The following is a 24,081-nucleotide window of genomic DNA, read 5'->3' on the forward strand; positions in this document are numbered from 1 at the left end:
GTTATTGATAATGTAAGTACATCACCTTTATGTTCCTGCTAGCAGTATTTTCATCATGCTTATGGTTACTAACACTAGTGGTTTGATACTATTTCAAACTGTGGAAGTTTAATCCAAGTGTTAATCTTTTGATGGTAGCTCCATGTAAAGTGTGAAGTCTGTTCTCGCTCGCGGTGACGATGCTAGTTGAGTTTAGACTCGTAGGTTATGCATGTATTTCTATTTGTGGTCTTAGAGCGCCATCTTGTGGCATGTTAGTGTAACGTCATTGTAATTACAGTGTTTCTAATACATTGAGTGAAGGTGATTGATAGTAATACTATTATTATTTCAGTTATTTGCATTGCATTCTGTATATAGCATGATAGTGAATTATATACTATAAATGATTAATAATTAATGTGTAATTCCTTATGTCAGGGGTCCCCAACCTTTTTTTGCATCACGGACCGGTTTAATGTAGGCATTTTTTTCACGGACCGGCTTCAAGGTGTCATTTTACACCTCTTATAAGTCACGTCATCCGTTCATATTGATGTGAATCAATCAATTGCACTTGTGAGTTTGATAGAATGAAGCCCGGTCTGCTCATACACAAAAGCTAACATTAACGTTAGGTGGAGTTAACTTGCTGCCAACACCATTGTATTACAAACGTTAAGTGCATGAAAAATACAACTCACGATAACTCTGAATCAGTGCTTGGTCTCCATGTGCCGAAGCAGTTTTGAAGGCTTCATTGGCTCGTTTGCTAGCTTGTCACCACATATTAAACAGAGCGTACTTGGTGCTGCAAACGGAAAAGAAGTCATGCAAAACACAACAAATTGGCAGAAAAACCAACAAGGAAAGTGGAATTGGGGTGGATCCACGAAGGTAAACAAGTCCGAAAACGCAAAGGGGGGGAGAGGGCTCTGGATGCAGCCTGCGGGACGGGGCGGGGACATCCACATCCATATCCATGTGCTACGTTCCATGTGTTCTGCGCATGTGCTGAACTTCTCGCAGAGCTTTTGAGTGTATTTCAGCCAGTTAACGGTTATTTTGCCAACGAACTAGGACACCTTACAACCATGCACCCGTCACACTTCGGTAATCCGATTCCGGAGGCAAAAATATACCTGCAGGGACGTGTTTTTATTTGTCCATGTTGCTCGTTCGAAAGTGTGGTCAAAAATAACTTTGAAAATCACCTTAATAATCATCGGAAGCATGCAGTTGAGCATGAAGGTATGCATCACATTTCTCGTCCTAACCCAGACCCCAAAGACCGTTGCACACATGGAAGCTGCTGTGCAGTGGCTGGAGGGCAACCTGTCACTTTTCAAGGGGACTATAAATCTGCCGAAATTCAGGGACATGACAGAGGAGGACAAGAGGAAAGCACTGCATCATTTAAAGGACAGCGATGACCCAGAGGATAAAGACCCCTTTCTGTTCGTGTTTAGTAAAAAGGAGGACATGGAGGTATTCCTCCAAACGTGCGTTGATCGGCGGCATCTCAGTATCAACGCAATGTTTTATAGTTAGTTGTGTTGTTAATTGTATGTTGTTGTGTGTTCTGTTTCCACCAGCTGTTTCTTTTGTTTGGTTTTAATGTATCTTAATTTTTTTTATCCCCTTAGGCTAATTATTAAATGTTCTTGTGGTTTTGTTAATGTAGAGCACAGTCTTATTGATTTGACACTTTTACACACACACACACACACACAATCCAGTAGCAAAAGGCTAAACCACAATCTGGAGAAAATCACAGAAAAGACGGTAAGCACTGAGGCAAAGATCTGATTGTGGTGTCAAATATTTAACTTTTCATAAAATCCTCCCTGTTGTGATTTACACACCCTATCTCAACCTTAAGATTAAGACTTATTTTGTTGGCTGTCAATGATTGTCTTATTGAAATGTAGTTCTGAATGGTAGTTGTATAAAGAATGAGTGAATTAATACAGTATATAATAAGATAAAATATGTGCAGTTTGCAAAGTAAGGCAAGGCAATTGTGCAAGTCAATGTGCTTTACATAACAGGAAAGACATTTCAGACAGGAAACTCTCAGAGTAAGTAAAAGATTTTATTAATGTAAGTACAAGGTAGTATGCTTGGTCATATGCTTGGTCCTAGATCTGCTCAAGCTGCTGCTGCAAGATAAAGTTGCACATTGCAACTGCTGCACAAGATAAAGCTGCACATTGCAACTGCTGCTTAAACACAATTTACACTGTAAATTACTGCCACAATAAATACAAGCAGGATTTAACGAAAACCCCCTTTAACTATAAGCAGATCTAGACAGGTGGAGCTGGGGAGGAGGAGGGAGCAAATAAGCGGCGTCATACTCAAGCTGAGTGAGCCTGGAGACCGGAGGATTTAAACTAGCGCGGGCGTATGAGAGAGAAGGTGATTGGATAGGTTGTGTTGTCACTAATTAGGGCAGCTCTCCCGTTTCCTGTATGAACTTGGTCAGTTCAGACAGGAAACTCTCAGAGTAAGTAAAAGATTTTATTAATGTAAGTACAAGGTAGTATGTTTGGTCATGGCGCCCTAGATCTGCTCAAGCTGCTGCTGCAAGATAAAGTTGCACATTGCAACTGCTGCAGCAAGATAAGTTGCACATTGCAACTGCTGCACAAGATAAAGCTGCACATTGCAACTGCTGCTTAAACACAATTTACACTGTAAATTACTGCCACAATAAATACAAGCAGGATTTAACGAAAACCCCAACATAGCAGATGGACGCCAGACATGTGTGCTGCTGCAATATGTTTCAATTTCAGTGACCTATAAATGAAACCCAGCCTTGGTGAAAGCATGGGCAAGCTAAGTGAACTAAAATACCAGTGTCGATAACTAGTGACAATGTGTGTACCTCAGGTCGAAGACGGAGGTTGCTAATGACCTACCAGTGAATGTGATAAATAGAAAAAAGAATAGAATAACAATGCCTGAACGATGACAAGCAAGCTGGAGTGACGCCCCCCAAAAAGAGCAACAAGTGAAGATAACAACAGGTTAAGGGGTGCCAGCACCACCTGAGCAATTACTCATGAGTTTTTTGGCCATTGACAATGTCTTTGGCGTTAGGTCTGACATATTCAATTCAATTTAATTTGTATAGCGCCATAATAATACAATTGCCTCTAGGCGCTTAACGGAGCCCAGCCTGAACCCCCTTAGTGCATGCACCACGGCAACAGGGGCAAGGAAAAACTCCCTGTTGGGCAGGAAGAAACCTTAAGCAGAACCACGGCATATAAGGGGGGACCCATCTGCTTAAGGTCGGCCGGGTGGAGACAGGAAGGTGGGACGGGGAAGGGTTGTGTTCATAAGCTGAGATGACCAGCGGCCCATTCTTTAAGGGTGGCAGCCGGTACTTTAGGCGCAGCATGGTGGCAGCTCCGATCCTGAAGGAATGAGGCGTGTATGCTTTAGGATCCAAGCCGCAGCTGGCAAATGGACTCCAGTTTTTTGAAGACCAGGCTCTGGTCATGGGCTTGCTGTCCAGTGTGAGGGACAGGGGCTCATCGGGGGCAGCAGAACATCGGGAGGCGCGATATGGAAGATAAGGGACAGAAATCATTGTTAGAGGCAGAAATAAAGATAGGCACACCCTTGCAAAATGTATCAGTTTGAGTTTTAAAATTAGAGTGAGTGGTCGTGATCTAGTAAGAGATCGAACATGGTAAGGTCCGAAGTGGGATTGAAAGCCCAGCATAATTTACAGCGAGAATTGCGCGTATTTCGTGGACTCCATTAGCCTGGCCATTACCAGCCTGTGACTCCATTTCATTCCGTCTTTCAGTCTGGCAAAACGCTATGCATTTTCGTTTCCGAGATGAGCGGGTGCTTAGCTTGAGGTTTAAAATCATTGGAGTTCCCTTAACCAATCAGCAACGTTTAGTAAGCATTCGGTAGATTAAACTCTTCCCAAAGCCAGTTGGGAGAAGAGCTACGACGTATTTTCCAAGACAAGAACATTTACAAGAAAATACTCTTGTTCTCCTTTTAATTTTCTGATGTTCTCGAGAGTTGAGACAACTTTTCCGATAGCTTTTCGTGTCTTTTCCTCCAAGGCGAGTTTTGCGTCACAGCTCTGAACTGTTCGCTGATTGGTCCTACAGGATTTTGAGTCCTGGAGACGATTGTCAACGGGGTTGGGCCAGACTGAGTATGAGCTTGAAATCAATTCAGGCGGAAATACGTAGGCTGGTGTCACCAGGCTAGGACTCCATAGCAACAGATGGAAAAGCAATGTACTATCTTAAAGCCTCCGAGGCTTTATCAATATAGCTACCATTTGTAGTGGTGTAGTACTCCACTCTTGCGTTGTGATTTTGATGGCACCCAGCCCTTTATTCATGCTCTGACAGGTTTAATGAACCCAGAGCAAGGCGATCACACACAGTATCTTCCGAATGACAGCCTCTCCCAGCCAGGGAAACTGGTCCGCCCATAGTGCCTACCGCAACGGTAAATACAAATATCTCGCGAACTATGAATTCAAAATCTTCAAAATCAAGGATGCACAGGTCCACGACATGCGTAGCTACAAGCGAAATCTCATACTAAGGTAAATACCGTCGGGGAGATACGCCCTAGACGGACGCACCGACACACAGAGATTTCTGGATTAATAGATAGATGCACAATGAAGGAGTTTATAATCGGAATGTTTAAACAGCGTGAAAGCAGCACAGAAGGAGGTGAGTGAGACCAAGCAATGTAATAGGAATTCAGTGTTGATTTGGCCATCCCCACCTCATATAGTGTGCAGCTGAAGAGAGAAACGGCGGACTGAAGACTGAATCATTCCCCTATACGAAGTAATTTAACCTCGGGAAGGGAAGCCCGCATAGACCGCTACCCAACAGAACCTACGCTGTAATATAACTTGCATGTGTATGCCAACAATTTTTTCAGCAGACACAACTCAAATCCTTCGTTTGGCTTTCAACTTGTTATTAACTAGCCTGACGATGTCATACTCATAATTCTAGTCAGAATATGAGTCTGAGACCGAACTCTTGGGCTGTGATTATGGGGCGTGTTTCAACGAACCAGGAAAGAAAATTCCTCTTCGCTGAATTGGATACCTAGAACCAATCAGAACAACGTAGTATTACCATCTGACAGATTAAACTTTTACCTGATCCCTTAGGAAGGACGGCAAAAACATCTTTTCAATCGACAAATGCCTTGATCGCGTTTCTCTGTTCCTCTTACAAAATGAATGCGCTGTCAATATCTGCTGAGATATGCCTGATCACGTTGCTTAATTAGCACTCAAGGCTAGAAGCTACCATTAGTTTCAATGATTTTTTTGGCCAACGCGTTAGCATAACCGATCAATAATGGTCTAGAGTGCTTTAGTTAGGACCTAAAATCCTCGGCAACACTCGTTTTGCGTATACACAACTAACCGAGTCAATGTAGACATAAAAAAGTCGTGTAGATAGCTTAAATCATATAAAATATGTCCCACTAAGCTCCCGAGACGGCGCCATCTTTGTTCGATGTATATTCCGGTATATTCTATCTATATCTGTCCATCAACGTATAAAGCCCGCCCTTACAATTTGATTGGTTTAGATTGCTTTCTCAACCTTTTTGAAACGTTAAATCTCTCCCAACTAGCTCGATTCCAGACTGAATCTCCCAGACCAAAAATTTTGTGGGCGGAGTTCAGGCTGGTATCCAGGCTAGTTATTAACAGTAATCTCAACCATTTCAGCGATTTAACATCGTTAATTTACATTAGAGTTCCACATTAGAACTCCACATTGGAGTTCCACATTAGAGCTCCACACTAGAAATCTACACCAGAGCTCCACACCAGAGCTCTGCATTAGAACTCCACATTGGAGCTCCACACTATATTCCTCTCTGGTCCTAGATATAATTGGGGAAGATTCTCCCTCATTGATTGGGGTTACAGGAGGTGGAATTGAGAGTGGTGTGGCTCGCCATCCAGACCCAACACCGTCTGTCAGCCATGCAGACCCAACACCGTCTGTCAGCCATGCAGACCCAACACCGTCTGTCAGCCATCGAGACCCAACACCGTCTGTCAGCCATCGAGACCCAACACCGTCCATCAGCCATCGAGACCCAACACCGTCCGTCAGCCATCGAGACCCAACACCATCCGTCAGCCATCCAGACCCAACACCGTCCGTCAGCCATCCAGACCCAACACCGTCTGTCAGCCATCCAGACCCAACACCGTCTGTCAGCCATCCAGACCCAACACCGTCTGTCAGCCATCCAGACCCAACACCGTCTGACCTACCACCTCCATCGAAACGCCTGAGGAGACCCAGTAAACTCAGCGGGAAGACGGCAGAAATCGACACCCTGAGATGCGAGTTATTGAGAGCAGAAATCATCAAAGTAAATCAAGAGACATTAAAATTAAAAGCTGAAAAGGAAAAAATAGATGTGGAGAAATACAAACTGAATTAAGAAGTTTTAAAATTACAGGAGGAGTTACAAGCACACAATTACACTTTTAATGAGCTTTAGTTAAATGTAATTAATGAATTAATAAAAAAAAATATATATATATATATATATATATATATGTATCTTAAATCACTTTAGTCAACTAAATAAAACAAAATTGTGGCAAGATATTTATTGTCTCTTATTGCCTAAAATGTGTTGCTGAGAGGTATGCTCGCACTGTCGCTGCCTCAGCATGTGGGTCATTCTCCATCCCCTGAGGAATATCAAGATCATCCCCATCATCATGGTCCTCTTCCTCCACCAGTGGTACGTTCCAGGCCATGGCCATGTTATGTAGCACCACACAGGCACCAGCTACAGCCGCAGCTCTTTCTGGCTCCATTACTATGCCTGTAAGTGACCAAATAGATGCAATAGCCACACTCTTTAGATTATAAAGTATTATTTAGTATACGCAGTTTTTCTACTGAAAAGTTTTTTTTAAATCATCATCACATTAAATTGTCTTGTAGCCTTTCACTAATTGACCCATCTGCAGGCCTACTAGAACTTCCTAGCTTTGATCCAATATTTTTAGTCTGTAGATGGGGCTACTGTTGAGCTGTAATCACCTCTATGAAGACATGCCCAGCGCTTTTTAAGAACTCCTATGCACCGCTCCACAACATTTCTCGTCTTTATGTGGGCTGAGTTGTAGCGTTCCTGGTTGTTATTGGCTGGATTGAGGTAAGGTGTCATCAGCCATGGCCTGAGGGGATAGCCAGAGTCTCCCAACAGTCTTCCTGGATAAGTCCCTGCCTCCAACTCATTCCAAAGATTAGACTGCCTGAGCACATAGCTGTCGCGCTTAGACCCAGGCCACTTTATCACGCAGTTAGTGATGTTAAGATCAGCATCACACACGATCTGGGCGTTGATTGAATGATACCCTTTCCTGTTGACGAAGGCATTTTCGTGTTCTGATGGGGTTTTTATCCTTATGTGAGTCCCATCCACGCATCCGAGCACATCAGGAAAGCCAGCAATCTGGAAGAACGCCTGACGGGTGATGTTTTGTTGCACAGGCTGAGATGGGAAACTTACGAAGGTGTTGATATGTCTGCACAATGACAATGCAACAGACCGAATTGCCCTACACACGGTGGACTTGTGAACTTGAATCGAGTCCCCAACTAGATTTTGAAATGACCGTGGCAAAATATCGTAGCGCTAAACAAACTTGCAAGGATGGCGAAAGGGCCCCATTCCTAGCCGTGTTATGCCTCAAGTCGTTAGCTATAAGGTCCGTAATTTTAAGTATTTCGTTGCGCCGAAATCTAAACCTCATATACAAATCGACATCGTCGTACAGTTCCAATGGATTTAACCTGTCACGGAGAATGCGCCGTCTTGGCAAGGCATATTCCAATTCATTTTCTTCATTTTGCAGAAGGTTTTCTATACGCCCGAAGCGAAAAGCCATCTTAACCGTCTTTTTTTTTTTTGTATTTACGGCGGAGGTTACACCTACCCAATACTGGGTGTAAGTTTTAAGATATAACTTAAGCCTACGTTGAACGTAAATGGTGTGGTGCAACAGTTTAACAATTAGTAGTTCGTAAACTCGAACGTAGTGCCTACTTACGTTCGAAGTAGGCAAAGATGTAACTTACGTTCTGCTGGTGCAACCAGCTGCAGAACTCCACATTAGAGTACCACACTAGAACTCCACATTGGAGCTCCACTCTACACTAGAACTCCACATTAGAGTTCCACACTAGAACTCCACATTGGAGCTCCACTCTACACTAGAACTCCACATTAGAGTTCCACATTAGAACTCCACATTAGAGCTCCACATCAGAGCTCTGCATTAGAACTCCACATTAGACAGAAGTGCCTGTTACAAGGTTGGATAAAGCATGCAACATAATTCATGTAGCCCATTATCATTCTTTGTTATCAGTATCATTTATCATTTTTATCATATTCATTTCCTGCTGATAGTAATGTTAGATAGTGCATGTAGAATTAGGCTACTGGTTGTAGCTCATATTGTTATTTTGTGAATTGCTGCAGGAATTCATCTTTGTCATTAAAGTAACCTTACATTGAGGAGTGTATTTCTTCAGGCACAACAAAATCTTCATCTGACATCATTACCTGAGAGGAGTAGTGGGTTATACAGTCCTTCAACGGAGAGGAGTAGTGGGTTATACGGCCCTTCGACGGAGAGGAGTAGTGGGTTATACAGCCCTTCAACAGAGAGGAGTAGTGGGTTATACAGCCCTTCAACAGAGAGGAGTAGTGGGTTATACAGCCCTTCAACAGAGAGGAGTAGTGGGTTATACAGCCCTTCAACAGAGAGGAGTAGTGGGTTATACAGCCCTTCAACAGAGAGGAGAGGTGGGTTATACAGCCCTTCAACAGAGAGAGAGTAGTGGGTTATACAGCCCTTCAACGGAGAGGAGTAGAGGGTTATACAGCCCTTCAACGACTTGATGTTTGTGACTTCAAATGAGCATGAAGATAGGCGTTCCATGGCATCCTCTCCATCTTCGCCACTGCACCCCATTCCAAACACAGATATTCAGCTGTAGCAGCTGCCCACTTGGCCTCGACCTCTAGCTGTTCCTTTCTCCATTTCAGCTTACTTCCTTTAGCCGTACAGAAGAACTCTGGAATCCCTTGACTCAGTCAACCATTGCTTCACGTTATTCTCGAATGTATCATTTTCCTTTGTTTCCTGTGCAAGCCAATTTGTTGCTTCATATCCAAGATCTGGCATAGCATTTCCATCAAAGCAATTTGAGTTTCTAAAGTCTCTTTGCATAACGTAGAGTATTTACTAAATGCTCCTTAACGTCAGACACAATTTGAGGTGTAATTCTCCAGAAGAGCCCGTTGATTCCCTGCTCATTCCATTATATTGAGCAAGTTGCGATTTCCGATTCTTTGAAAAAAATGTAACATCGTTAATCCCTTTGCTGTTATTTCTGTGTGCGCTTTCCCAGAGCATCGACTACAGAACCAGGATTAGAAAGCAGTATAGTCACTTTCGTCTGCAGAGACAACGGCGGTCTTGCCTTATCTGGCGATTTACTTCCTCTAGACTCATCCTTGCGTGTAACGCGTCAGTTCAAAGCGCTCAATAGAACGGCACGATTGACAACATCCGACAATAGCACATGCACGACACGCACAGCACAGCACTTTTAAGATGTTCCGAGTTAATTTAACAGCACAGCAAGTGGCCTAATAATCCAGCAGCATTAGAACAGTCTTTCATTTCAATCTCCAAGTCCCCGGTTTCCAATACCGTCGGCCGGAAATAATGTTTTACCCACCAGCTTCCGTGATTGCGGCCTGCTCGCAGTAGAGATTCAACGGCGTTAGGACTTACATACGTTGCGATTAAGACGTACGGCTCCGCTTCAGGTTGGCAATCCATTGAAATACACAATCCTTCGAATATCCAAACGTATCCAAATCACGATTCGTATCCATCGATGAGGAAAAGGTCTTACAGTGTGGAGGCTATCCTATAAGCCTCGGTGTGGACGGCAAGTGTTCTCGACGCGTAGCAAATCTTTGTCCAGGCATGAGCTCTCTTTGCGTGGTGTTCCCGTTAAATATAAAGTTACAGAAGTGAACATAATTAGTCCTTTTTACCAGGTGCTGTTTGCATATTAAAACAGGAGTCTTTCTGTGAAGTGGGTTTCAGGCTACGCTAAGACCGTGTGTTCCCCGCCATCCACACCTTTCCAGCAATAAGCGGCGTCATACTCAAGCTGAGTGAGCCTGGAGACCGGAGGATTTAAACTAGCGCGGGCGTATGAGAGCGAAGGTGATTGGATAGGTTGTGTTGTCACTAATTAGGGGCGTCTCTCCCGTTTCCTGTATGAACTTGGTCATTCACTCAACAATGCTCTGAATCGTTTATCTAATTAATATATATCGATCGGCCAGTTACATCAGGACACCACATATCAGAGACTACCAAGTCCAGCTTTGCGGTCGCTGTTATGCCAGTGTTATAATCGCCAAGATGTGCTGCCAATACAGTCATCAAGAAAGTCATTGTTGAATACTCAAACTCCGCGTAGTGACTGAGATCGCTAGAATTGCTCATGTGCAAAGTTAACAATAATCAATTATTAAACGTTGATAGCTATGCTAGCTACTATCTACGTCCTCCACTGGATTTTATGTTAGCTAACCGGTCGAGAGCCTCAAATAAGGCCTACAATATTCTGGTTGACCTGAACAATAAACAACAAACCAAGTGGATTGGATACATAAAAAGTCATATGGATAACCTTCATTCACATACACATATTTCCCAGAAACAAGCTTGCCGTAACCGATCTAGCATGGGAACCGCTGCTCTCTGACTGAAATACACTCAAAAGCGCTGCGAGAAGTCTGGCACATGCGCAGAACTGCGAGAAGTTCAGCACATGCGCAGAACACATGGAACGTAGCACATGGATATGGATGTGGATGTCCCCGCCCCGTCCCGCAGGCTGCATCCAGTCATTATTGAAGGGGGGGGGGGGGGGACTAGGACCCTTGATGTCCCCAAAGAATCAAGAAAAGCAGACATATTACAGTATGCCGAAGACATTTTCTTCCCACAAGGAGAAAATAAAGTAGGAAAATATGAAACGTTTAGTCATGTCATTTTAGACTATCAGGAGGAAGCTATTTTTGATGAAGCCATTACAGTTGGAGAACTACTAAGAATGGGAGTGTTGAGATTTCACCTGTGCACTAAAACCCCAAAAGATAAGGAGGATGATGAAGAATGCAGTGGGGAAGGTGAACATGGATGTCCAACACAAGAGACTTTAAAAAGCACCCTGCTAAAAGTTGCTCACAAACAATTAATACAGAAGCCAAGATATGCATCTGAAAAGATGTCCTTAATTGCTGGTTCCTCCCTAAAAGAAGCTTTCACAAGCCCACAATATGTCTTGCACACGTATGAGGACAAAAAGCAACAACTAAAAAGCTTTTGAAGCTACTCGATGCCTCTCCTTCAACTCAAGCAGAGAACCAGAGCTTTCGTTTCCTGCAACAATTCATTAGAGGATTGGATGATGCCGGTCTCAGAAGGATGTTAAGATTTGTCACAGGGTCAGATATAATCTGTGTTAACAAGATTAAGATCATGTTCACCGCAGTAGATGGACTGGCACGACGACCTGTAGCGCATACGTGTGGTGCAGTTTTGGAACTGCCATGGACATTTGCTTCCTATCCTGAACTACGCACTGAATTTGACAGTATACTGACCGATAAAAGCACCTATATATTCACCATAGTATAGGTTTATTATGGTATGTATCTCATCTGAATGCAAATTGCAGTACAGATGGTTAAATACAAGGCTGATATTTTTGGACATCTGTTTGAAAGATGGAGGTACACATAACGTTTAGACATAGGAGCAGAGCATTTTATTATTCCTCAAGTTTGTGCAAATCAAGCCGGTTACTTTTAACATGTTGAGTTTCAGAGAATAGAGTTCAAGACTTAACCACTTTTTTGTGTGTCTCATTTCAATGTTAGTTGTATGGAGTTAGATTTGTCTCAAAAATAACTGCAACTGCACAGAGGGTGATCTACAAATATGCCTTGAGTTGCACACGTGTTTTGCAATCCACAAATACAAATTTCTGATTTGTAACTTGTCTATTGGTTTTTACAAATATATGTGTATTTGTAAATATATTATTTTACATTTGCAAAACAAAAAGCCATTTGTGAAACTGAAAATTCTGTTTGTGAATCGTGTCTCAGCATTTGTGGATTAACAATCACACGTTCGTATTTTTGAGATATTCGTTCCGCAATTTTGAGACATTCTTTCCACAAATCCACAAACTCGTGAGCTTGTGATTCACGAGCATCATCCAGCAGATGGCGCTGTTGGTCACTGATATATCTTTAGCTCGACTTAAGTGGGCCTTCATTTCTGCGGGAAAACCTTCGAAATCATGGCCGGACAAGAAGAGCAGCTGTCAAGCTAAAAAGGCACCGGATGCCTAAAAGAGCCCGGATGATGTAATGTTGACTTTCGAACGACTCTTGAGTGACAGTTGCTATGCCAACGCCAATACGTCACCCTAACGCGATTTACCTCAGAGCATCTTGCATTGTACTTTGCTACCTGAGACCAGCTTGCTTGTATTTGACCTACAATAAACCAACCAAAACAACCATGTGCTTGATGTTTGACTTTGGTAGGAAAGTGGTTGATTCGCTAGTTGGTTATAGTATCAAAGTAAGCACATTTCATTAGCTAGCTCGTGCTAGTGTAACGAGCTATCTTGTTAGCTTGAAGCTATTCATCTGTTGTGCTTAAATTAAGAAAGTCCTTAATGTGTTGTGATTTTAAGACATATCTGACGGCACCCACAATTAAATTTGAACAAAACAGGGCATTGTTTGCACAACATTTTACTAAAGAACAACGGGGGCTTGCTAGCTTTGACATGCTAGCGGACATTGCTAACTTACAGGTTACCAGCAGGCAGGTGTAGCTAAAACTTTTTATTCGCTTAATATTGTGCCTAAACGGATACTATGTACCCCGACACTTTTTGGCTATCAGTCAGAGAGTCTCAAGAGTAGTTCGAAAGCCATCAGCTACGTTTTAGTCGCTTAATATTGTCGCACAAAAGGAGGCTATTAGCAATATAGATGCTAGCGCGCGAAACCTGTTGATGTGTGCTTACTTACAAAAGACCGGCAGCCAATATTAAGCGTGTAAAAAGTACCTGATGGCTTTCGAACAACTCTTGAGACTCTCTGACTGATAGCTAAAAAGTGTCCGGGTGCGTAGTGTCCGTTAAGGCACACTATTAAGCGACTAAAAAGTAGCTGATGGCTTTCGAACGACTCTGAGACTTAAAGCTAATAAGCGCCCGGCCTACGTGGTGACCGGATTACGTAATGCTAACGTTGGCATAGAAACTGTCACTCAAGAGGCGTTCGAAAGTCAATATTACGTCACCCGGGCTCTTTTTGGCATCCGGTGCCTTTTTAGCTTGACACAGCCACCTTCCTTTGTGAGTACAAAGAATTTTGCAACGAATTGTCCTTGTCCTTTATTAAGATACATCTAGTATCATTATTAATCAATCAATCTCACATATTTCAGTAGAGGTGGTGTCTAGATAACGTTAAGTCTACTATTATGTTGTGCTTCGAGACCAACATTTGAATCGCTAACGCTTGGGTGTAACACATAGGAGTGACAGAGGAACTAACTGTTTAAAGTAGCCCACTTCAGCTTCAATAGCAAAATCTATTTTCAGGGTCTTCATGGACGCGTACTTACTGTTAATATTTCATGAACGTAGCGGAAACCTGTTAGCTCACGTTAGATGGTATTTTGGTAGATATGCTTCGATCATTTGGTGGGTATGCTTTAACTTTCCTAGCTGGCTAGATATCCTAGCTAACATAGCGTTGCTGGTGAACGTTAGTTAACCATCTCCCTTAGTTGAGTCATTTAGCAGAGAAGTAATGTAATGTTTGTTCATTAACGTTTTTTTATTCAGTTTTCAGTGAGCCATGGTAAATGAGTAGTGGTTTGTTTTGGAGGATAAGACTCATGTACCATTAAAGTTTGCCTTTTATCTAACATTGAAATACTGAAAGCAAGGTGGTAGATGTCATTTTTGTAAGTTAATGTTAGCTAATGAGTAACCTTGCCAGATACAATATTATATATAAGCCAAGATAAAAGTTTTCAAGAGTACAGCTGTCATTTGGGAGGGCTTCTTGTCATTCATTATAACAAAGAAACTGTTTTTAAGTCTGCTGGTTGCACAGGCATGTACCAGTTGGCAACCAAGAGAACAGCTGATGTGTGTGTGTGTGGTGTGTAGTGTGTAGTGTGGTCTGTGATCTTGTGTGCCTTTCTTGGGCATCTTTGCTGTTAAATGTGCTGTATGGCATATAGGTTCTAGCCTGTAATATCTTGTACCAACTCCTCCACTCTGCTTTTCATGATACTCCGGTGACTCTTAATTGTCAATGTTATGTTGTGTTGCAGACAGGATATGTTGAAGAAGAGGCTGACTTTGCAGAGACTGTCTACAGATACACTCGTGGACATGCTACCTTATCCATCAGGAAACCATACAGTCAAGGGAGTTGAGCCAGACAGACAGCGAGACTGAAAAAGGGACAACTAAGTACCAAACAACACAAGAGAATGCAAGGACACTATATACAGCAGTGTTGTTCTTAAAAAGACATCTTAGTGACAAACTGTTGTTCCCCTTGCACTAAACGATCTAGTTAGCTGAATTATAGGCGCCACTGAGGAGCCAACACTGGATCATTATGTCAACATTGCTGATGACTTGAATTTGAAAGTTTTCTGTTTGTCAAGATATTGTGTACCTTGATTCCAAGGGCTGTAAGCATACGAAGTAAGGGCTGAGTGGCCTTAATCGGTTATTCCTTTTTTCTGTTTTGTACACTTTTATGTATCATATTTCATATTTTTCATAAAGATTGTTTTTATGGTTCATCAGTGTTGTTTTCATTTGTGGAAGAATGAATGAATGAACGAATGAGCAAACAAATGGTCATTGGTGTAAGTGCAATAACTGCCTTTTATTGATACAAAGAAGGAGGTTTATTTGTCACATACATACAAATACTAACATAAAGCATGTAGTGAAATTTCGTTTGGTGTTAAGCTTTTTCAGTGCGAGTGTGAAGAAAGAAAGATCAATAAATATTTTTCATAAATAGTAAGAGGGAATAAAAAGTGAAGTGTGTGTACAGTCCATGTGCAAGTGTGAAAGAAAGTGTAATTGCAGTTTATAAAGTAATTTGTGTTCAGGATACAGAATGCTTGAGGAAAGTAGCTCGTCCTCATTCTCTCTGTTCTGATCTTGTAGCAACAGAGACGTTTGCCTGACCTCAGTATTTCGGATGGTGCGGTACTGCAGTTACAGCCTTTACAGTTCCCATTCCAAGTGATGATGCTGTCAGGACACTATTCACAGCTTCCTCAGCTGACGTACGAAGTACAGTCTTTGCCTTGATTTATTCAGTGTGTGCTGGGTGTTCAGTTTTCACAGTCCATGTTAGATCTTCAGTAAGGTGTATTCCCAGGTATGTCAAACTTGATCTAAATGACTTAACATAAACATGACATTATCGTATATTTGCCTCATTGTTCTTCTTGGACGCGGCAATGTATACAGCACTATTTAGAATCAATTTAGTCCACTTTTGAGAATGTTCGGATGTTTTCCTCTCTATCGGTAATGTTGAATCTAACCACGGGCGCCGCCACCTTTCCATTCTGTGGACAAAAAGCAGCTACCTCATTGGTGTAGATTAGAATGATCACTTGTCGAACCGTGCCACCATTCGCGACCAAGATCCTATTACGCTCTGAAGAAACTAGTTCTGAATAAAATAAAGCAGATCGTAGTATTGACTGAAAATTCAGCGATGAACTTTTTTTGGTATGTGAGCACGACTCGTTCTTGTTTATGAGCTAAAGATTGTGTAGATGCCAGACAGTGGAACGGGTTGAAATGAAAACAGGGTTCACCTTATGGCCTAAAAGGCAAGGTAAAGATACATCAGTGAACAACAGCGCCATCTGCTGGATGGTGCTTGTGAATCACAAGCTCACGAGTTTGTGGATGTGTGTGGATTTGCGGAACGAATGTCTCAAAAATACGAACGTGTGATTGTTGATGCACAAATGCTGAGAAACGATTCACAAACAGAATTTTCAGTTTCACAAATGGCTTTTTTTTTTCACAAACTGAATTTTCAGTTTCACAAATGGCTTTTTGTTTTACAAATGTAAAATGATATATTTACAAACACATATATTTGTAAAAACCAAAACACAAGTTACAAATTGGAAATTTGTATTTGTGGATTGCAAAACACGTGTGCAACTCAAGGCATATTTGTAGATCACACTCTGTGCATTTGCAGTTATTTTTGAGACAAATCTAACTTCATAGAGTTGAGCTTAAATCTATTTCCATACTCTTGTAACCTGTTGATGAGTTCCCACAGAGACCAATACGCACAATACCTGTATATGTTTTGGAGTGTTTATATGTTTATATCTAAACTTTTTAATGAGATCATTCATATTGATGAGTTCCAGAGTGCTATGACTTCAAGACCAATTGATTGCAATATAAATTGAGCACAAATCTATTTCTATACTCGTGACCTGTTGTTTCATGAGGTAATAGATGTTGACGAGTTACCAGAGGCAGCAATGTGAAACTAGAATGGTTACTATACATGTTGCTACAAAATACATTTAGACTTGCACTTTTTATTGATCATATTGTTGGGAAACACAACAGTTTGTTTTGTGTCATATTTAAGTTTGTTTTGTTCTATAAAAAAAGAAAACATACCCACTATGGGTGGGGAAAAAAAATCGATTATTCGATTTTTCTCGATTCAGAAAAGTTCATAATCGATTTTGTAATTAAAAGAATTATTATTATTATTATTTTTTTTTACACATCCATTTTATGTTGAATTGCAAGCTGCATCGATTATTGGATTGTTCATAGAAAGTCAAAATTGTGACAAGGAAAAGGTTTTTCTCTAATAACAAATAGAGAAGGTAATTCATCTGTTGATTTTCTTTAATTATCAAATACAAAGTAGGAAGTGTAGCAAAGACTCTGAGTAGCAAACTCGACTGTTTTAAGAGTCGAAATGGATTGATAATCGTTTTATCGGTTTAGAATTGATAATTGATAATCTACACATCCATTTTATGTTGAAATGCAATTATCGATTGATTATCGATTATCAATTCGAAACCGATAAAACGATTATCGATGCATTTCGACTATTTAATCATTTGAGTTTGGAACTCAGAGTCTAAAATCACTTCCTACTTTGTGTTTGATAATTAAAGAAAATCAACAGATGAATTACCTTCTCTATTTGCTTTATTAGAGAAAAAGCTTTTTCTTGTCACAATTTTGACTTTCTATGAACAATCCAATAATCGATGCAGCTTGTATTTCAACATAAAATGGATTTAAATTACAAAATCGATTTAAAATCGAATCGTTGACCTCGGAATCGAATCGTGAGGTGCCAAGAGATTCCCACCCCTAATACCCACACAGAATTCTCTGCCTCAATACTCCAGAAATCATTGGGTAATTTGTAATTCTTTTCAGATGCATGCTTTCAGGAAAAGATAGAACTCTATAGCTTCATCTGCTGTGGTGGGTGAGTGTAAAAAGTTCTCTGCCATTATAAGGCAACACATGTCGAATGCTGTTTCATCGAAAGGGTAAGGTCCTCTCTGTTGGCATTCCTTTTTGCACGCCTCCACTGATTCCCGAGAGACCTTTTTCAGGTAATCTTGTCCTCCAAATAGATGTGGGATGGTGCACATGAGGATTGGACGTCCATTTGGAGCTACAGCATTTCTGCTCTTGCGGATGACATGGGTGTTCCACAAATGAACAACTTGTTGCAGTTCTTCCTGTATTGTATAACAAAATACCATGGACAACATTGTTACTCACAGACAGTCAGCTCAACACGCCACACAGCTAATACTGCTGGATAGCTTTCCCCTGTGTCTATTGCTTGACCCAAGTTATTTGGTATGCAATTTATTGAATCTGTAATGAAGGCTACATGTATTTTTTAGAATTTGTGATTTTGATAGCCCGTAATGCATGCATGCATAGGTAGCCTACCTGGATGATGGCCAGGCAACTAAACAATATTAGTTGCTTGTCCAAGAAGTCTCCAGAGACACAGTCATTCTCTTTGAGTTCCTGGAAAAGATTCATCCAGTATTGGGCATGACGTCTTCTCAAAAAGGCCCACCAGCTTTCTATCCGCTGATTGTGATTGCTGGACCCAGTTATGTAACAATTACTGACGTGACGATGCTCTGTACTCCACCGTAAGAACCGCTGCATGTCTGCCATTGTGACATTTTCTGTTCCCAAATCTGTGCGAATTCTGGAAGGTGTCCCCATCCTCTTCTCAACTTCTCTGATGAAATAACCAGCGATGACCTTGGGATCGCTGCTTGTTGAATAGGCATGAAGCCATATCATGAGTCTTGAATAACCATCTGTGGCTCCATTTATACAAATACCAAATGGCTTTAGTTTGTCGTAAGGGTCAACATGCCACATAAAATTAGGCCCAGGGTTTAAGTGTATGCGTCGCATCAGGCGATTTCTCCGTCTTTGATCAACACCACGGAGAAACTTTAACAAATGCCTCACCGTACTTTGGGTAACAACATATCCAGCTTGGATGCAGTTTAGATGGTGGATTTTGTACCCATGGAGCCTTCCGTGCCCCTCCAGTTGATCGATAAGGAATGAGGCTACCGGATTAGTTCCTCCGTCGGTACAATCCCAGGCATTTTAAAATCCTCCTGAGTGTGCGCATACTTAAACGATGTCATCCACCGTGTTCAATAACTGGAGAATCTCACCATGTCTTAAACCCAGCTTAAAATAGAATTTGATTGACTCGTGCAAAGCGCTCAATGGTGTTTTGAGCCCTCAACTTCGACTGCCAGGCAGCGGCTGCCTGGAAGGTGGTTCCGCCCCCAAAACTCTTATCCAATCAATGTGCTTCCCACCTCCAAACCTCTGGTTTTGCCCCCAAAACTCTGAACCAATCAATGCGCTTCCCACCTCCAAACCTCTGGTTCCGCCCCCAAACCTCTGGTCCAATCCAAACACTTGGAGCCCAAATTCAAACTTTTTGTATAGTATTCTCATTCCAGCTCCAACTTCATTCCACCTCTCAGCAACGAGTGAAAGCTCCAACTTTACAAAGGTATGTAGCTAATATATTTCTATTTTAAACATGAAATGGCTAATTGTGTTTGCTTTAGGGCTGCATGTAAGATGGGCCAGCTAATGTTATGTTTAGCATGCAATATGTTAACCATATTTAAAGATAGATTGTGCTAATCTTAGTTTATGCTAATCTTAGCTGTGGCAATGTTATTTCTTTGCAAAGTACCCCACCTGCTAGTTTAATCTGGTTAAAACATTAGGTAACAGTAAGCATACAAAGTCAGCGCTGTAGATTATTCACTGTGTTTTATTGATTCTTAATGGTAAGTGTTTATCTTTCAAATGGTTTAATAAGCCAACAGTTTGACTCACAAGCCACAACCAGTTGCCATTAGGCTTAGGTGGCTTTGTTTCTGTTGTAAGTTATTCCTCAGGCATTCAGTGGATTTTAGCTGTTTTTTAATACACATAATTCTGGGGCAGGCAGTTGCCTTTGGATAACTCTGAGAGCATTTTGGTTGTCGTTAACTACCATGTTGCTTAGTCATTGGTAGACTGGCTAACTCACTGGCATCCAGTTGATTTGAGGTAGGCTACCTATAAGGCATCCAGACATAGATTAAGAGCGATTGACTGCCAGGCTACTTACTGACATGGGTTAACTCACAGGCAGCCAGTTGGCTTTGGGTGCCTATGAGGCATTTAATGTTGAGACTAGGTGACTTCCAGGCTGCTTTGGATTCACGATAACTCTGAGGCATCTGCCTGTCTTTGGATAACTCTGAGGCACTTGACGTTGAGACTAGGTGACTTCCAGGCTGCTTTGGATTCACGATAACTCTGAGGCAGCTGCCTGTCTTTGGATAACTCTGAGGCACTTGACGTTGAGACTAGGTAACTTCTAGGCTGCTTTGGATTCTCGTTAACACTGAGGCAGCTGCCTGTCTTTGGATAACTCTGAGGCACTTGACGTTAAGACTAGGTGACTTCCAGGCTGCTTTGGATTCTCTAAGTCTGAGGCATCTGCCTGTCTTTGGATACCTTTCAGGCACTTGACGTTGAGACTGGGTAACTTCCAGGCTGCTTTGGATTCTCGATAACGCTGAGGCAGCTGCCTGTCTTTGGATAACTCTGAGGCACTTGACGTTGAGACTGGGTGACTTCCAGGCTGCTTTGGATTCTCGATAACGCTGAGGCAGCTGCCTGTCTTTGGATAACTCTGAGGCACTTCACGTTGAGACTAGGTGACTTCCAGACTGCTTTGTATTAAGGGTAACTTCTCAGGCAGCCAATTGGTTTTAGATACCTGTGAGGCACTTGATGTTGAGACTGGTTGACTTCCAGGCTGCTTACTAACACTGGGTAACTCTCAGGCAGCCAATTGGTTTTAGATACCTGTGAGGCACTCGATGTTGAGACCGGTTGACTTCCAGGCTGCTTTGGAATAAGGATAACTCTGAGGCAGCCACCAGTTTTTGTAATAGGCTTTTTAATAGACTACAGGTGACTTTGTGACAGCCAGTGGAGAGGAATCTAGGCATGGTGGATTAACGTTGTGCTCCAGACTGCTTAACACTGACCATGTAGCCTACAGTTCAGGTCATCACAAGATAAAATAGTTTAGTATGTGTGTCTCAGGGAGTCATAGGCTTATGTTTTCATACTTTTTCCCCGTTTCAGGCAATGGAGAAGAATTGGCTGAAGTCAATCGAAGATGGCTTAAAGAAGGAAAGGGACCCTAGAATCAAGCAATCCTTTGATATTCTTGAAGGGAATATTCCTGAGGATGTTTTCATGAGGAAATTTGATTTTTACCATTTTCACATTATTCTGTATCAACTTGGTTACTGTGTGTATGAGGGTTGTACTTGGCCTTTATTTTCAATAAAGAATACGTCACACCCCATCAGTCATGTCTCTCCTCCATCATGTGTGTCCTCTGATGATAATTTTTTTTTTTGAAATAATTAATGTAAGTTGGGGTTTCATTAACTTGTAACACTCTACTGGAATAAACCCTTATGTGAAGCTGTAGAAATAAGTGTTGAAATTAATTTATTTCATTTCAGGCCCAGCTAGCTAAATTATCAGACTAGTTAAATCAAGATGCCAAGTTCAATACAATTCCAATACACATACACAGTGATGTAGAACATCTAGTTATTTTATTAATTAACAACAACAAACAACATTTTTTTTTTTTAATTGTTAATGTTTGCGATGTGTGTGTCAACACACTTTTTAAAAACGTCCACTACCACCTCTACCGTTCCTGGCCCCAAGGTGTGTGTAAGGAGTCCAAAATCCTCATTTGAGCACACCTGGTTGGCGAGGTGCTGGAGCTGTTGTCTGGAGGAAAAGATAAAAACATAAATTCAGGATAAATAATGTCTATTATACCTGTCAGTGCCCAGATATAGGATGTGGAATATTGCAAAATACTTGAACTCCGTGAATCTCCCTGTGGCCACAGTGGGGTCTAGAGCAGGCAGCATGGCCACTTCTTTAAAATCAATGCTCCCGGCAGCCAGAGCAACGACAGAGGAGCACAGGTCCTTGGCTTCGGCTTACCAAAAATGGGAAAGACATATCATGACACGAACACAGTATTAAATTCAGATTTGATGCACATACCAATGTGACAGTGAAACACTTATTGACACTGGGGTGTAATAGTTTGGAGCTGGCTTTCTGAAGTTCTTTCTTGATATCAATTTATGTAAAAAGTGCCGTTACAAGAATAGAACTGTACCCTCTGACAGCTTTGAGCAAAGTGAGGTGACTCTGGTCACTGGGGACAGAGCCACCCCGACCTCCTGCAGCTGCTGCCTGAGGTCCCTCTTCTTATTTTTATCAGTCCTCAGGAGAGCAGCGAGGGTGTTAATGGACATGCTCTCAGGAGGAGCAGTCCTCCTCCTGATCTCCTCCACCGTTATCTGGTATCTTTGTAAATATAATTTCTGAGATTCACACTCAAAGAAGGTTTCAATGTTTCAACAATATAATTTGTAACAATCATATTAGGATTTCATCTTCTTTACATATGTGACTGGTTTCCCCAGATTCCATCACAAATTATCTCAGCACTGTTACTACCACACTACCACTACAAATATAAACCTGTCTTGAAGAAACCTATGCCAAGCTGTGCACTTCACCTTTTGCTTCGATGCCCAGAGCATGTTCTCAATAGGCTGTGGACATTCTGAAAAGCCGGCTGGGATGGGGCAGCAGGGCCAGCGGGGCAGGACGGCTGGATGGGGCAGCAGGGCTTGGTGGAGCAGCAGGGCTGGATGGGGCAGGAGGGGTTGATGGGGCAGCAGGGCTGGGTGGGGCAGTAGGGCTTGGTGGAGCAGCAGGTCTGGATGGGGCAGTAGGGCTTGGTGGAGCAGCAGGGCTGGGTGGGGCAGCAGAGCTAGATGGGGTTGGGGCTGGGGCGGAGGCTCCACCAACCAGTGGTGACTGGTGGAAAATTAATGATTTTGCAGATGGCCCTATAAAGTCACAAGAAGTAACCAAATTTGCTATGTGAGTAGATGGACGTAGATGAACTAGTGTTGTAGTACTCGAGTCCAGTCTAGAGACCATTTTCTGCTTTCTCTGTCTCGTCTCTGACTGGAACCTTCAAAAGACTTGGTCTTGACTTGTCTCAAGAAGGACTCGTATTTTCAGAGCGAGTCCTCGAGACCAACAGATTTGATTTATGTTCAAGTTAACAAATATATCCAATTATCCATTATCCATTATTAAAAATCAATTTAAATTAAATAAAAAAACATAGCAAAATGTTGATGGGCATTATTTGAAAATGACATCCCATGGTGCTATACAAAGACTTTGCCTTAAGTCAGTAAATAAATTCATAGTTTTTGTAAATTAATAGATGGACAAAGGAGGTGGGTTGATACATGACTTCCCCCAAAGAGAGGGCATGGATTGCTGTTCCGCCAGTACATGGCAAGATAAAGAATAACTTACCACCTTTTGCCACCTGCAGGGCCTTACGCTTCCGTCCTACTGTATAAAGACATTGCAATTAACAAAGTCATTAAAGTAGGTCTAGGTTGAACCTTACCCTTCCTGGGCGCCATTTCTTCATAAACTGAAAGAGAAAGGCAATATGAGTGCGATTAGTATTATCACATAATGTTAGGCATATGCAATGTTAAAAATAATCTGGCAGATTTATTCAGTAGGCCTATCTGTATGAGGAGGCATGAGGACAATTTAACTTTATCACTAAGGGATATCATGAACAATACAGGTATCTAAAACCAATTGGCTGCCTGAGAGTTACCCTTATTCCAAAGCAGCCTGGACGTCAACCAGTTTCAACATCACGTGCCTCACAGGCATCCAAAGCCAATTGGCTGCCTGAGAGTTACCCTTATTCCAAAGCAGCCTGGAAGTCAACCAGTCTCAACATCACGTGCCTCACAGGCATCCAAAGCCAATTGGCTGCCTGAGAGTTACCCTTATTCCAAAGCAGCCTGGAAGTCAACCAGTCTCAACATCGAGTGCCTCACAGGCACCCAAAGCCAATTGGCTGCCTGAGAGTTACCCAGTGTTAGTAAGCAGCCTGGAAGTCAACCAGTCTCAACGTCATTTGAAAGATAACCATTAATTAAGCAATAAGGTTCGAGAGGCAGTACGGTATCGTCAATAATGTACTTGTTCGAGGGAGTTGTTAGGCCCGACTCGCAGCGGAGGGCCGGCAAACCCTCGAACAAGTACATTATTGACGATACCGTACTGACTCGAGTACCTTATTGCTTTTATAACCATGGATTAAAGTTTTCCGTCGCTATGACGGATT

This window comes from Sprattus sprattus, assembly GCF_963457725.1.
Source record: "Sprattus sprattus genome assembly, chromosome: 3".
Taxonomy (NCBI): Eukaryota; Metazoa; Chordata; class Actinopteri; order Clupeiformes; family Clupeidae; genus Sprattus; species Sprattus sprattus.